This window comes from Balaenoptera musculus, chromosome 1 (assembly GCF_009873245.2).
Source record: "Balaenoptera musculus isolate JJ_BM4_2016_0621 chromosome 1, mBalMus1.pri.v3, whole genome shotgun sequence".
NCBI lineage: Eukaryota > Metazoa > Chordata > Mammalia > Artiodactyla > Balaenopteridae > Balaenoptera > Balaenoptera musculus.
In genome coordinates this window covers 99743911-99759370 of record NC_045785.1, presented here as the reverse complement: position 1 = coordinate 99759370, position 15460 = coordinate 99743911, and the positions used below count along the sequence as shown (strand labels likewise).

Sequence of the window (15460 nt, the reverse complement as noted above, 5' to 3'; positions counted from 1 at the left end):
TTCATATTAATTTCATCAGTAACATAGGCTAAAAGTTCAAGGCCTGGATCATGAAATAAAGTAAGAATTGTTGTCGATACTGAGATTTATTGAGTAGCACTTAAAAATAAATGTTAAAATACTTGATGAAATATATAATCATTCTAAAAATATATATAATTTATAGAATAGAATAGAAGACGTAGAATATGTATAATTCTAAAGTTTCTAGCGGCCACATTCATAATTTCTACTCATGCTGCTGTGTGCTCACTGTTTTCCTTCTTCCCCTACCAAAGCCAGCATCCTAGGCCAAGTTCTCACCCTTTCACATCTAGGTTGTTTCAACAGCCCCTTCCCTACTTTTACCCCAGTCCTTCTATACTGCTGCCAGGAAGAGTTTCCACAAACATCCTTTCCATTACATCCTCAAGGCCTCAGCAACTCAGTGGCATAATTACCATAATTAACATACATGGTCACTTCATATGTACCAGGTATTGTGCTTCTTTATGTGCACAATAGTTTTAGGAGGTGGGGTCCACAATTTTGAGAAACAGAAACTACTACTGAGAAGGTCAAGCAACTCACTGAAGATCTCATCGCCAGAAGATGTGGACCACAAAGCCCAACCTCTTCTCTTAACCACTAGGCTCTTCTGCGTAGTGGAAAGGGCATAGGCTTCAGCATCAGAGGGGCTTGGACTTGAGCTATCTCTGCCATTTACTAGTTATGTGGCCTTGGGCAACTTAACCTATATGGGTCTCAGTTGTTTCATATGTAAATTGTGAATGTTTGGAGGATTGAATGATGTAGCAGAGCTACGAGGCATCAAGTCTACCTCTTAACCACCATGCAAGGCAATTTACACTAAGTGCTTTGCACCAAATCTAGAACAGAGTGGGTACTCGATAAAGGTTGTCAACTAGTGAAAATAACTTCTTAGACTAGTTCCCAAGATTCTCCATCGGTTAGATCCTCTTCCTCCCTACTAACTCCTCAGTCTCTCCAGGTTAACCTCTCTAGTCTTAACAGCTCAGGAAGCAAGATTGAAAGAAAAGAGAGCATTCGTTAGGGGTCAGAACACCTGGGTACCAGTCCTGGCTCTGTCTTATGAGCAAGATCAGTCATTGGCCTTAGGGAATAATGTAAAATGTCACAGATGTGGGGGACTTCCCCGGCGGCGCAGTGGTTAAGTATCCTCCTGCCAATGCAGGGGACACGGGTTCGAGCGCTGGTCCAGGAAGATCCCACATGCTGCGGAGCAACTAAGCCCATGCACCACAACTACTGAGCCTGCACTCTAGAGCCCGTGAGCCACAACTACTGAGCCCACGTGCCACAACTACTGAAACCCACATGCCTAGAGCCCGTGCTCCGCAACAAGAGAAGTCACCTCAATGAGAAGCCTGAGCACCGCAACAAAGACTAGTCCCTGCTCGCCGCAACTAGAGAAAGCCCGCGGGCAGCAACAAAGACCCAACACAGCCATAAATAAAAATAAAATAAATAAATAAATAAATTTTTAAATGTCACAGATGTGAAAGCTACATAGCTCTGAACCCTAGGAGATTTAGAGCAGATATAGAGTCTGCCTCCATGTGTTGAAGGGTTGCCATATGGAAGAGTGAGTATATGTGGGTCATATGTACTTTTGGAAACTGCAGAAGGCAAAGTTACATTCATCATGTATTCAACAAATATTTAGTAAGTAACTGATATACACCAGTCACTGGTCTAACCATTGGGGATATAACAGTGAACAAGGCACATAAATTCCTACTAACGTAAAACTGACACATAGTGGGGAAGCAAATGATAAAAAGAATTGCACATACATACTTATAATGTTAAATAGTGCTAGGTAACCTGGAATAAATAAAACAGGGTTAAAAAAATTAAAGCATGGAGGCTGGACGATAAAGCAGTGAGATAGTGATATCTGAACAGAGACCTGTTTTCAGGGAGGGAGCAAGCCCTGCAGATGTCTGGGAGAAGAAATTCCAGGCAGGAATAAAAACAAGTGCAAAGGCCCTGTGACGGGAATAGATATAGAATATTTGGAAAACATCAAGAGGTTAGTGTGGCCAGAGATCAGTGAGTAGCAGGAAATGAGATTGCAGACACAATCATGGGCCAGGTATTTAGGGCCTTACAGGCCAAGGTAATGCATCTTGACTTATTGTTAATGTTATGGGAAACCATCTTGAGCTGGAGAATGACATGATTTGACTTACATTTTCTAAGGATGATTCAAGTGGCTGCTGGGTAGAAAATAGATCATAGGACGGGCAAGTGTAGAATGAGGAAAACTAGTCAGAAGGCTACTGCCATCCATGGTCCAGGTCAGAGATGGTGGTAGTAACAGTGGGTGGGAGTTTCAGAGAGATTCACGGTAGCTTCGTATAAAGAAAACCTCCAGGTATTATAGCTATCCAAATATAGAATTATCTGGGTGCTATGAAAGAGGTTTCTGTATTGGGAGAGGTATGGTCTGGAACAGGGATCAACAATCTATGGCCCACAGGCCAAATTGGGCCCACCGCCTGTTTTTATAAATAAAGTTTTATTGGAACGTAGCCATACTCATTATGGTCTGTGGCTGCCTTTGCACTAAAACAGCAGAGTTGAATCGTTGTAAAAAGACCATATGGTCTACAAACTTAAAATATTTATTGTTGGGCTTCCCTGGTAGCGCAGTGGTTGAGAATCTGCCTGCCAATGCAGGGGACACGGGTTCGAGCCCTGGTCTGGGAAGATCCCACATGCCGCGGAGCAACTGGGCCCATGAGCCACAACTACTGAGCCTGCACGTCTGGAGCCTGTGCTCCGCAACAAGAGAGGCCGGCGCACCGCGATGAAGAGTGGCCCCCACTTGCCGCAACTAGAGAAAGCCCTCGCACAGAAACGAAGACCCAACACAGCCATAAATAAATAAATAAATAAACCCAAAAGTTAAAAAAAAAAGTAAATGCTATTAAAAAAAAAAAAAATATATATATATATATATATATATATATATATATATATTTATTGTCTGATCCTGTACAGAAGAAGTTTGCTGACCTGGTCTAGAGGACTCCTTGGTGCTTCCTCCCTTCCAGTTGCTGTGAGTCCACATGTAATTGTTCACTTGACACTTCTATGTTGTCTTTATTCCATCTAGTTAATAAACTCCTTATGGGTGTGAAGCTTGTTTTCTACTTCTCAAATATTTCTTCCTATTACCTGAATATAAATGGCTCAGCAGTTTTCTTAAAATATACTCTCGTTTGGGAGGTCAAGTAAAGAGGCCATCCTCACACCGTGAAGGAAAAAGAATTGTTCCAAGGTCCCAAGGGTAACAGTAATATTTCCTTCTAGAGAAAAAGTCTATCCCATTGGCAATATCCACAAGGTAGTGTAACCAAGCAGGACCCTATGGGGCCTTCCCAGGACAGACCCCTCCCCTATAACTTCTGCTTTAGCTCCTCTGTGAAGTACCTAGATAATAGTATTTGATGCACATTTCCTGAGTTGTTTTACAGATGCTAAAACCATCACCAAATGGAAGAAATTAACTACTTGATGACCATGAGCCCCCAGACCTGCGGGTGCCTAAGAATTGACAATGTTAACCACTGTGACACCACCCTGTTACTTCAACATCAACCACGAGCTGATCACATACCCTGCGACCCCACTCCTGGCTTTTAAAAATGCTCTGTTGAAACCCTTCAGGGAGTTCGGGGTATTCTGAGCACGAGCCACACATTCTCCTTGCTTGGTCCTGCAATAAACCTTTCTCTGCTCCAAACTCTGACGTTTCGGTTTGTTTGGCCTCACTGTGCATCAGGCACATGAGCTTGCATTCAGTAACAGCAGCTCAGTAGCTGCTTAATAAAGTCATCTTGATATTTTTAAGAAATGATATGTGGGATTAAGGACGAAATGTTCGAAGTCTAAAGATGAAGATCTTGCTCCTGGTAATACACCTAGACCAAGAGTAATGGAAACAAGTAACTCACCAGCCGAGACAGGCTGGTCCAGCTCTCAGGCTTCAGACAGGTCACACATTTGGAGAACTGAGGAATTCCATGCCTGAACAGTCAATTACATTTCCTTTAATGAATGAGAAGAATGTTTGCACAAGATACAAACAAATTATTAAAAAAAAAAAAAAAAAGCAGCAGCAAGAGCTTCATCTCTACCATGTAAACCCCTGGAATTTGAAATGCAAACAATCCTTATTTTCTCACATGAAGAATAGAGCACTGGAAGAACAACAAGGCTGAGCAAAAGCAGAAATTCTTTAAAGGAAGAAAAGGGAGGGTTTCTTACTTAACGATAGGCTCAAGATCCTGAAAATGATGAGAGAGAACAGGGGCCAAGGAAGGGGCAGAACGTTTCATTGAGACATACTGTTACTTGTGGTGAGCTAATGACACTGCTGCCGGCTTCCAGAAAGTAGGTTTTCCTCTCGCCTTTGCCTCCACTAACAAAAACATCAGATGGACTTCTACTTTGAAAAATGCTATCATTAAGACTAATTATGAGGAACAGATTTTTTAATTGAAATTCTTTAAATCATTTTCGAGTCTCCATATAGCTGATATACATACAAAAAATTAAATTAGAGATAACTATTCAGACAATTCAAACCAAAAAGAAATTCCCAAACCTGCTTTTTGTGTTATTTGCGTAGATCTATTAATGATTATATGGAAAGCCTTAAATAATGTTCACTGTTCGTCTCAGCAACTGCTTTATGCGGGCAGTGGCAATCACTGCAAAATTGTTAGTTTCCTCTGTGTTTTTAGTGATATGTTATAGTAATCAGTTTAAATAATTTTGTAGATTTTTAATAGGACTGTTGCATAAAAACCTTCACTTCTGGAGCCTAGCTTTACAAATTCTTCCCAGAGTGCCCTTCTTCAAGCGTATCTAGATTAATAACTATTTGGTATGTGACTGTCCATTTATGTATCACACCCATGCCTGTGTATCACTTAAGGCAGATTAATCTAGCTAACCTTTACAGGCTGCATGGTGAGTGACAACACAAATGCCACCTTATATTTTTTTACATAGGAGAGGCAGAGCACTGGTGAAGGAGTTGTAAAACCACCAATCAACTTGGGACAGGTCCCTGGACACCTCTGAGCTTCTGTTTTTTTCCATCTATACAATGGTAATAGTAATATATAAGAGTTATGTTACTCGAACTATTTTAACATCATAATTGTGAATGGGCTAATTATGAATGGAGAGCACAGAAAGGATTATCATCATTATAAAATACCTTGTCTTATATTGGATCCCAGATTTCCTTGGAATGATTCTATGTCTGGGGAAGAATGCATTGGCAACCAGTATGGTCTTGGTAAGAAAATACAGCTGACCCTTGAACAGTATATGTTTGAACTGCGTGGGTCCACTTACACGTGGATTTTTTTTCGATAAATATACAGTCCACACTCTATTCATGGGTTTCACATCCATGTATTCAACCAACTGCAGCTAACTGAGGATCAAAATTTCTATCCTTGTTTCATTGAATCCTCCAGTGCAAAACCTGAGGACACAGAAGGCCAGCTGTCCTAGGAGTGGATGATTGTGGACACTAAGACTTCATCACTAATACAGGAGACACTGTAGCAGATCTAGCCATTTCTTACAGCAGTTTGCTTCCTCCAAATTCCTCTAACTATGTCTCTTTTAAAACTTGGGGTTCTGATGGCCACATTCTCTAAACCCTAAACCAGGATATGTAATGTGACCTGGGACTTTTGTGCTGTGATCAAGTATAAGAGACATTTTGTGGGACATACTGTATAGCACAGGGAACTATACTCAATATCTTGTAATAACCTATAATGGAAAAGAATCTGAAAAAGAATATACAGGGTGGGAGGGAGGGAGATGCAAGAGGGAAGAGATATGGGGACATATGTATATGTATAACTGATTCACTCTGCTATAAAGCGGAAACTAACACACCATTGTAAAGCAATTATACTCTAATAAAGATGTTAAAAAAAAAGAATATACATATGTATGTATATGTATAATTGAATCACTTTGCTCTACACTTGAAATTAACACAACATTGTAAATTAACTATACTTTGATTTTTAAAAAAGACATTTTGTAAGCTATATTGTGGACACCAAATTACTGGAATTTCTGGGACTTTTTTTCATGGGAAAGAATCAGAATATTTGAAATCTAGAAAGTCCCTGATAATAAAGGATTTATGGACATGATGCTTATGACAGATAATCCACAAATGCCAAGTTTTTAGAAGTAGAGTTCAACTTTAAATGCAGAAAAATCATCTGCAACTTGGTTAATACCAGCTTTAATGAGGCAAACGTGCTTTCTATCTAGTAAATTAAAATGAAGAGAAAAAGGCAGAAAAGCAAACACCCTTTTATCATCAAGTGATGATCTCAGGATTTCCTTTTGAATCCTGTGACCCAGTGAAGACATTGCTCCCCTTTCTGATTTGCCTTAGTTTAAAAAAAGAGGTCTGAGGTGAGAGGTGGGGAGGAATAGGGCAAGAATTATTAAAAAGGTAAAAAGTGTGTACTGTGAACTATACAGATCAAATATTATGGAACATTCTACATGAATGACTACTGTTATTCTTAGTTTGTTATAAACTTTGCAAATTTGGGTTTTGAATAGCATTTGGGTTTATCCGATTTAGTAGGAGTAAAGGCAGGGAGGGGAAAGAGAGGTGGAAATTATATTTTAGCGAAAACATGGAAGAAGAAAGGGATAGTGTTTGCAAGCAAAATTTAGCTTCCTAGTAATCAAGGTAAAGAGGAAAATATGATGAGTTACGCAACTTCTTTCTTCTAGTAGAAGCAAACAGGCCAATTACTCAGGAGAGACAAACATTTTCTGACACTGAGCTCTGAAAATAATTTGTCACAGAGGTTTTTGTATAAAGGACCTTGAACAATTTAATGGATGGTATTTTCCGGTTAGGAGATTTTACATACATTTGAGAGCTGAGCTGTTAAGAGAAATGCTCTTTCATGCAGGATAGGAAAGACAGAATCTTTTTCTCTCTCTCCCTCTCACCGCCCCCCAACCGGCCCCCACCCAAAAACACTTACATCCTAGTCCAGGCACACATGCCTTCAAAAGGCATGTAGCCCAGATGCGGCACGGCCATCAAGAAGCCACAATTAACGTCATTACTCACGGCTTTTCAGGGAGGTGATAAGAGGTATACTCCCTTTGAAGCCGGCACAACCATTCTTCCTGTCCCAGCAGCCTGCATACCGAAAGTGGGATTTGTAGCAGCTGTTTCATTTTGCTGCCTGTTCTGCCATTCTTTCTCCCATAGAGGAGTTAAGACAGAATAAAAGGTAGGGGAGGAAGTTGCTCACATTGTCTCTTTCATCCAGCAAGGTTTGTGGTTAACGTCATTCTTGGCCTGAAGGAGAGATCTGAATCTCCATGCTGTGATCCTAAGGGGCAGGAAGGTGATGGCAGATATAGATGAAAACAGTAGGTTCCCTGGGCTCTTGGTGTCATAGAACATGACAACTTCATAGAGAGAGAGGTGAGAGTCAGAGCACAGAGGAATGCGTTTCTCACAATGCTACCCTCAGCACTTGACTGCTTATTAAAGACCCATCAAAACAACAACCTGAACTGGCCGCTAACTGGTGCTTTGGTGGATTAACACTGGGCTGGATCCCACATTCTGAGATTTCAAAGTTCCTCTGAAGTTAGCATATTAGGAAATCACATTGCAAATCGTACCACTGTAAATTTTAGATGTTTCCTAAAAGCTCTGTGATGGAGGAAGAGTTGACTCATTCTTTAGGATTTAAAAAGGGGGAGAAAAAAGCTTTTTTTATGACAAACGCAAAAGTAATAATACCCCCCAATGAATGAAAAAAAGAACATGGAAGTCTCGTGGATTTGCTAAAGGCGATTTTTTTCTTCTAAAGATTCAGTTCCTTTCAGAAGTTCATAACATTTCTGTTTCCTTAATGTGGCCCTACATCTTAATAGTCTTAACATTAGGGTAATTTCTTTAAAATATTCAAATGCGGGCTTCCCTGGTGGCGCAGTGGTTGAGAATCTGCCTGCCAATGCAGGGGACACGGGTTCGAGCCCTGGTCTGGGAGGATCCCACATGCCGCAGAGCAACTGGGCCCGTGAGCCACAGTTGCTGAGCCTGCGCGTCTGGAGCCTGTGCTCCGCAACAAGAGAGGCCGCGATAGTGAGAGGCCCGCGCACCACGATGAAGAGTGGCCCCCACTTGCCGCAACTAGAGAAAGCCCTCGCACAGAAATGAAGACCCAACACAGCCATAAATGAATGAATGAATAAATAAATAAATAAATAAAAATTAAAAAAAAATTCAAATGCAACTCATCATTAAAGTGGGCATTATCATCCTTGACTTTGTTAATGTTACTTTAGTGGGTTCTCAGTCTGAGGGACCTGAAGTCCTCAGTAGAAGGAATTAGTTTTCTGCTTCCTCTTAGGATCACTCAGGTTGACTTGGGGATTAGGCTGTGTGAGGCCTGGAGGACCCAAAGGTGAGGGACAGTGTTCTGTCCTCAAGGAATCAGATCCTGATTCCTGCCACAAACTGGAAGTTACGGCTTTCTAGGCATGAATGCGGAACACATACCGAGTTCCTGGAGGGGCCTTCTTTACATCAGTGCTTCTTAGAAAAGCTAAAAACAAATCACACAAAAATAAAGAACATATCACACTCATTAAAGAGTATGTAAGAGAAATGCACTGCTATTTAAAGGTAGCTGTAGCATTTGATGTGGATCTAATGACTTTCCTGTTATCACATCTGTGTATATTTATAAACCTATCTCAGCACAGAGACATGCGTCACCACTGATGCCTTGAAAGTAGCCGAGGTTATGGTGTGGGGGATGAACACGAAATTTAACTACAAGATGAAGCTTCTTGAAAGGTCAGTGGGGTGGAGAATGGTAATTGTTCCAGCTGAGCAACTCTCCACAATACATTTTTGATGCAATGACTAATTATTGTGATTATTTTCATCAGCGAAGGCTCCATTAGAGCTAGACACATTCATTTCCTCCCTCAAAAGTATTTCAAGCTTTGGAGGAATTCCATATGTTTTCTACCTATACTTAGGAAGTGTGCTCTCGTATGTTTCCACAAATGGTGAACTACCTTTCTTCCCGCTGCTCTGCTGCATATGAGGCAGTAGTTTTCTCTTCTTTGTGTCTATTCTAGAAAGCCAAATGGAGCTGAATGAAAACAATTAGCACCTAAGTTGATAAAATTCTCATCTGACCTTTGGAGACCCCTGGGCTCACAGCCTGTAGCCAATAAGCTACAGTTGAACATAATGAGCTGACACATCGTTGCAAAAAAAGGGAGTAGTAAGTGTAGAAACTGTAGGTCTTTAAAAATTTAATTTCAGCCCCTAAAAAATTACTGTCTACAGTTTTACAGATTTATATCAAATATGGCCTCTTTACTGAGTATTTTTCCAAAGAACTTGTAGAAGAGAGTGTGGTTTTGGAGCTGACACATCTGCATGGCGGGAAGGATGAAAGATTAACAGAATAATTAGATATAAAAGATCACTTATAACACCATCATCATAATAACGTCTTAAATTCCTATAACGTCTTAGGCTTTTTTTTTTTTTTTTTGGCCATACTGCACGGCATGCAGGATCCTAGCTCCCCGACCAGGGATTGAACCCGGGCCCCCTACAGTAGAAGCTCGGAGTCCTAACCACTGGACCGCCAGAGAACTCCCTGTCTTAGACTTTTCAAAGGGCTTTCACACATATTCTTGTTTGCTCTTTGTGGACCTGAGCATGACACACCTATTGAATTTGAAACTACAGAGCATAGATGAAAAGCATGCTTCTCAAGACATGACCTGGGAAGAACAGTCCAGTTTTCCAGATGGTGAGATGTCTACACTACCATAAAGACAAACATTAAGATTGGGCCTTCAGAAGCAAAATGGAGAAGAGATTTAGGGGAATATTAATCAGATTGTCATATTCCTTCTCCTTCCAGCTCATCCCCAAATTTTAATTAAGGAAAAAACTGTCTTGGCCTGTCTTGTTTGAATTCATGTTGTTGTTGAATTCATCTGCGTTGTTTGAATTCATGGTATAATTGTCAGCTATTTATTTGCCCAGGCAACTAGGTGGTTAATGTGATTTTTCAGTCTTTGAACCAAATCTTTGATAGTTTAAAATGCCTGATGAGTGGAAGATATTGGGACCACCCTTCTTTTCACATGGATGACTTCTGAGAATGATCATGCACAGGAATCAAACTTCATTTCAGTTTGCTAAAGGCAATTTAAATAAATCTAAGCACAATACATTCATTTGGTCAATGATTTTAAAATTCAGAACCCCAGAATTTTATAAACTTATTTTGTAGCTAGCAGCCTTAAACGTATTTTTAATAGTTTGTTGTTTCTCTTGGTTTCTTAATTTTTATTTTATTTTATTTTTGGCCACGTGGCACAGCTTGAGGGATCTTAGTTCCCCAACCAGGGATCAAACCCATGCCCACAGCAGTGAAAGCACGGAGTCCTACACTGGACCACCAGGGAATACCTAGAACCCCAGAATTTTATAACATTGGGACAGGGAGGAAAATCAGTAACAGAGGGATGTTAAGATATCTGTCCTTTCAATGAAAACATGTGAGAGTAGACAAAGAATTTATTAGTATAGATTTCAGAAAGTTTGGTTTAAAATTGTGCTGGAACATGCTAATATCTTAGGGAAGACTATAAATGTCAGTGTAATTTATATTGTCTTCACTCATAATAGCTCCCCTTATACTCAAATTATGGCTATTTATTACTTAACAAATTGTAGTGTTTAAATGTCTTCAGCCTTATCTAAAGATATAACAAGGAGTTTTCCTTCCAGGCATTTTGGAAACAGTCCAAAAATAGACTCTTCATCTTTGACTGCATAGCATGTCTTAATGGAATAGTTAGAATGGTAATTATTCATATTTATTGTATTTTCCTTAAAGATGCTTTAAATGCATATTTTACATTTCATTACTCTGTCCAAATGCGGCATCATAAACTTAAACATGAAACCACTTTGTGTTACAGCACAAGTACTAAATATCCCTATAAAATGGGAAATTCTCTTTATTTATTTATTTATTTTTAAAAAATATTTATTTTGGCTGCACCAGGTCTTGGCTGCGGTACGTGAGATCTTCGTTGTGGCATGCAGGATTTTTCAGTTGCGGCATGTGGACTCTTAATTGCAGCATGCATGTGGAATCTAGTTCCCCCACCAGGGATCGAATCCCCGTTCCCTGCATTGGGAGCACGGAGTCTTACCCACTCGACCACCAGGGAAGTCCCAGGGAGATTCTCTTTAAACGGCACCTTCTGAAGAACTATTTTTCTACATCTCTCTAGGTACTGCATTTCATAACTCGATTCGTTTCAATTTTAACAATAATTGGCTTTGCATAAAATCTTAAAGTTGGGAGGTGTATCTGTTGAGAGGATTGCTTTCAGCTACTAGCAGCGAAAAACTTGACAAACAGTAGCTTAAAAAAGTAAGAGGATTATTGGGCTCTGACAACTTTTGTTCATCCTCTTTAACAAATGACCTTTGTCTTCATTACCATAACATGGCCCCTGTACCTCAGGCCTCCCCTCTGCAATCCAGATCAGAAGAGAAGGGGTGGGTGAAGGGCAACAGTCAAGAGGCCTTACTGGTAAGCCAGCTGAGTCTGTCTCTGTTTTCCTTTTTAATTGAGATACAATTCACATACAATAAAATTCACCCCTTTAAAGTGTAAAATTCAATGTTTTTTACTATTCTTACAAGGTTGTGCAATCATCACCGTTATCCAATTCCAGAACATTTCCATCATTCCAAAGAGAAACCCATACTCATCTAGCAGCCAGTCCCCATTCCCCCTCTCCCTTCCCCTAGCCCCTGGCAACCACTACCTATTTTTTGTCTCTATGCCTATTCTGGACATTTTGTACAAATGAAACCATACAATGTGTGGCCTTTTGTGTCTGGCTCCCTTTGTGTCTGGCTTCTTTCACTTAGCATAATATTTTCAAGGTTCATCCACTGAATGGAAGTATCAGTACTTCACTCCTTTTTATGACTGAATAATATTCCATTACATGGATATAACACATTGTTATATGGACATTTGGATTGTTTCCACTTTGGGGCTATTATGAATAATGCTGCTGACAGGACTAAAAAGCACTAACAGGCATTGTCCCCTAGCTAATTCATCATTAGATATTGTCCTTCATGATACCTACTATGTAGTTGCACACTTTCACTACGTGCTCTCAATGGGAGCTGTTTTCGCTATCATAGGGGGATTTGTACACTGATTCCCACTATTCTCAGGATATACACTCAACTCAACATGAGCAAAAATTCACTTTGCAATCATATTTGTGGGTGTCAACATAATCTTCTTCCCACAACATTTTTTAGGCTTATCTGGCATGCCTCAACAATACTCCGACTACCTAGATGCCTATACAACATGAAATACTATTTCATCAATAGGCTCATTCATCTCATTAACAGCAGTCATGCTGATAATCTTCATTATCTGAGAATCATTCACATCCAAATGAGAAGTACTGACAGTAGAACTCACTACTACAAATTTAGAGTGACTAAATGGATGTCCTTCACCATACCATACACTTGAAGAGCCAACCTACATCAATCTAAAGTAGTCAAGAAAGGAAGGAATCGAACCCTCCTCTGTTGGTTTCAAGCCAACATCATAACCGCTATGTCTTTCTCCATGAACGAGGTATTAGTAAAATTTTATATAACTTTGTTGAAGTTAAGTCACAGGCGGAAATCTTGTATATCTCTATGGCATATCCCTTCCAACTAGGTTTTCAAGATGCAACATCACCCATCACAGAAGATGACTACACTTTCACAACCACACACTAATAACTGTTTTCTTAATTAGTTCCCTCGTTCTTTATATTATTGCACTAATACTGACAACTAAGCTAACACATACTAGCACGATAGACGCACAAGAAGTAGAAACTATCTGGACTATGTTACCAGCCATTATCTTGATCTTAATTGCCCTGCCATCACTACAAATACTTTACATAATAGATGAAATTAATAATCCCCCTCTTACTATAAAAACTATAGGTCACCAATGATACTAAAGCTATGAATATACTGACTACGAAGACCTAAATTTTGACTCCTATATAATCCCAACATCAGACGTAAAACCAGGGGAATTACGACTGCTAGAAGTAGACAACCGAGTAGTTTTGCCCATAGAGATAACAATCCGAATGCTAATCTCCTCTGAAGACGTACTGCACTCATAAGCCGTACGTTCCTTAGGCCTAAAAATGGATGCAATCCCAGGACGCCTAAATCAAACAACCCTAATATCAACACAACCAGGCTTATATTACGGACAGTGTTCAGAGATCTGTGGGTCAAACCATAGCTTCATGCCAATTGTCCTTGAGTTAGTGCCTCTAAAATACTTTGAAAAATGATCCGCATCTATGCTATAAGCTCATGAAGAAGCTAGGTTAGCGTTAACTTTTAAGTGAAAGACTGAGAGCTAAAATTCTCCCTAATGATATGCCACAACTAGATATATCAACATGATATTACCATTTCATCTATATTTCTAACACTATTTATTATATTTCAACTAAAAGTCTCAAAACATATCTACTACCCCAACCCAGAGTCAACACTCACTAAAGTGCAAAAACAACCTACCCCTTGAGAGACAGTATGAATGAAAATTTATTTGCCCCTTTTGTGACTCCAACAATAATAGGCCTCCCCGTAGTCATTCTAATTATTATATTCCCAAGTATTTTATTTCCAACATCAAAATGACTAATTAACAATCCCATAATTTCCCTTCAACAATGGCTAATCCAGCTTACATCAAAACAAATAATAAGCATCCATAATCATAAAGAACAGACTTGATCACTAATACTAATATCGCTCATTCTATTTATTGGGTCAACCAACCTTCTTGGACTACTGCCCCACTCATTTACACCCACCATGCAGCTCTCAGTGAATGTGGGAATAGCCATCCCCCTATGAGCCGGTACCGTGGTTATAGGTCTCCACAACAAAACAAAAGCATCTCTAGCTCACTTCCTACCGCAAGGCACGCCCACCCCCCTCATCCCCATGCTAGTAATTATCGAAACTATCAGCCTATTCATCCAACCAGCAGCACTAGCTGTGAGACTAATGGCCAATATTACAGCAGGTCATTTATTAATACATCTAATTGGAGAAACAACCTTAGTGCTAATAAGCATCAGCACATTCACGGCTCTCATTACATTCATTATTCTCACCCTATTCACTATCCTCGAATTTGCCATTGCTATAATTCAAGCCTATGTGTTTACCCTCTTAGTAAGCTTATATCTGCATAACAACACATAATGACCCACCAAACCCACACGTACCACATAGTAAATCCTAGTCCTTGGCCCCCTACAGGAGCCCTTCCAGCCCTTCTCATAACATCAGGCCTAATCATATGATTCCACTTCAACTCAATAATTCTACTAATACTAGGCCTACTAATTAACACTCTAACAATATATCAGTGATGACAAGTTGTTATTCAAGAAAGCACTATCCAAGGCCACCACACACCAACCGTCCAAAAGGGACTTCGATATGGAATAATCTTATTTATTGTCTCAGAAGTCCTCTTTTTTACCCACTTCTTTTGAGCCTTCTATCACTCAAGCCTCGCCCCTATCCCTGAGTTAGGCGGGTGCTGGCCACCAACAGGCATTCGCCCTCTAAACCCCCTAGAGGTACTGCTTCTCAACACTTCCGTGCTATTGGCCACTGGCGTGTCCATCACTTGGGCCCATCACAGCCTTATGGAAGGAAATCGTAAGCACAGACTTCAAGCCCTCTTTATTACAATTACTCTTGGAGTCTATATTTTACATTCCTACAAGCCTCAGAGTATTATGAAGCCCCATTTACGATCTCAGATGGGGTCTATGGATCGACTTTCTTTGTGGCCACAGGATTCCACGGACTACATGTAATCATTGGGTCTACCTTCCTTGGTTTGTTTCCTGCACCAATTAAAATTCCCCTTCAGGTAATCTGTGACAAAGTGAGAGAGTGGCATGGACATATATACACTACCAAATGTAAAATAGATAGCTAGTGGGAAGCAGCCGCATAGCACAGGGAGATCAGCTCGGTGCTTTGTGACCACCTAGAGGTGTGGGATAGGGAGGGTGGGAGGGAGGGAGGTGCAAGAGGGAAGAGATATGGGAACATATGTATATGTATAACTGATTCACCTTGTTATAAAGCAGAAACTAACACACCATTGTAAAGCAATTATACTCCAATAAAGATGTTAAAAAAAAAAAAAATTCCACTTCACATCCAACCACCACTTCGGCTTTGAAGCCGCTGCTT

General features: G+C 40.1%; 1 long non-coding RNA gene across 1 annotated transcript; it reads left to right on the top strand.

The window, feature by feature from the left end:
* The first annotated feature begins 802 nt into the window (after positions 1-802).
* On the top strand, positions 803-14751 carry LOC118896512. The gene is made up of 3 exons (XR_005020200.1): positions 803-814; positions 8863-8867; positions 14639-14751. It is a non-coding gene; the product is annotated as an uncharacterized LOC118896512 (long non-coding RNA).
* The last annotated feature ends 709 nt before the right edge of the window (positions 14752-15460 follow it).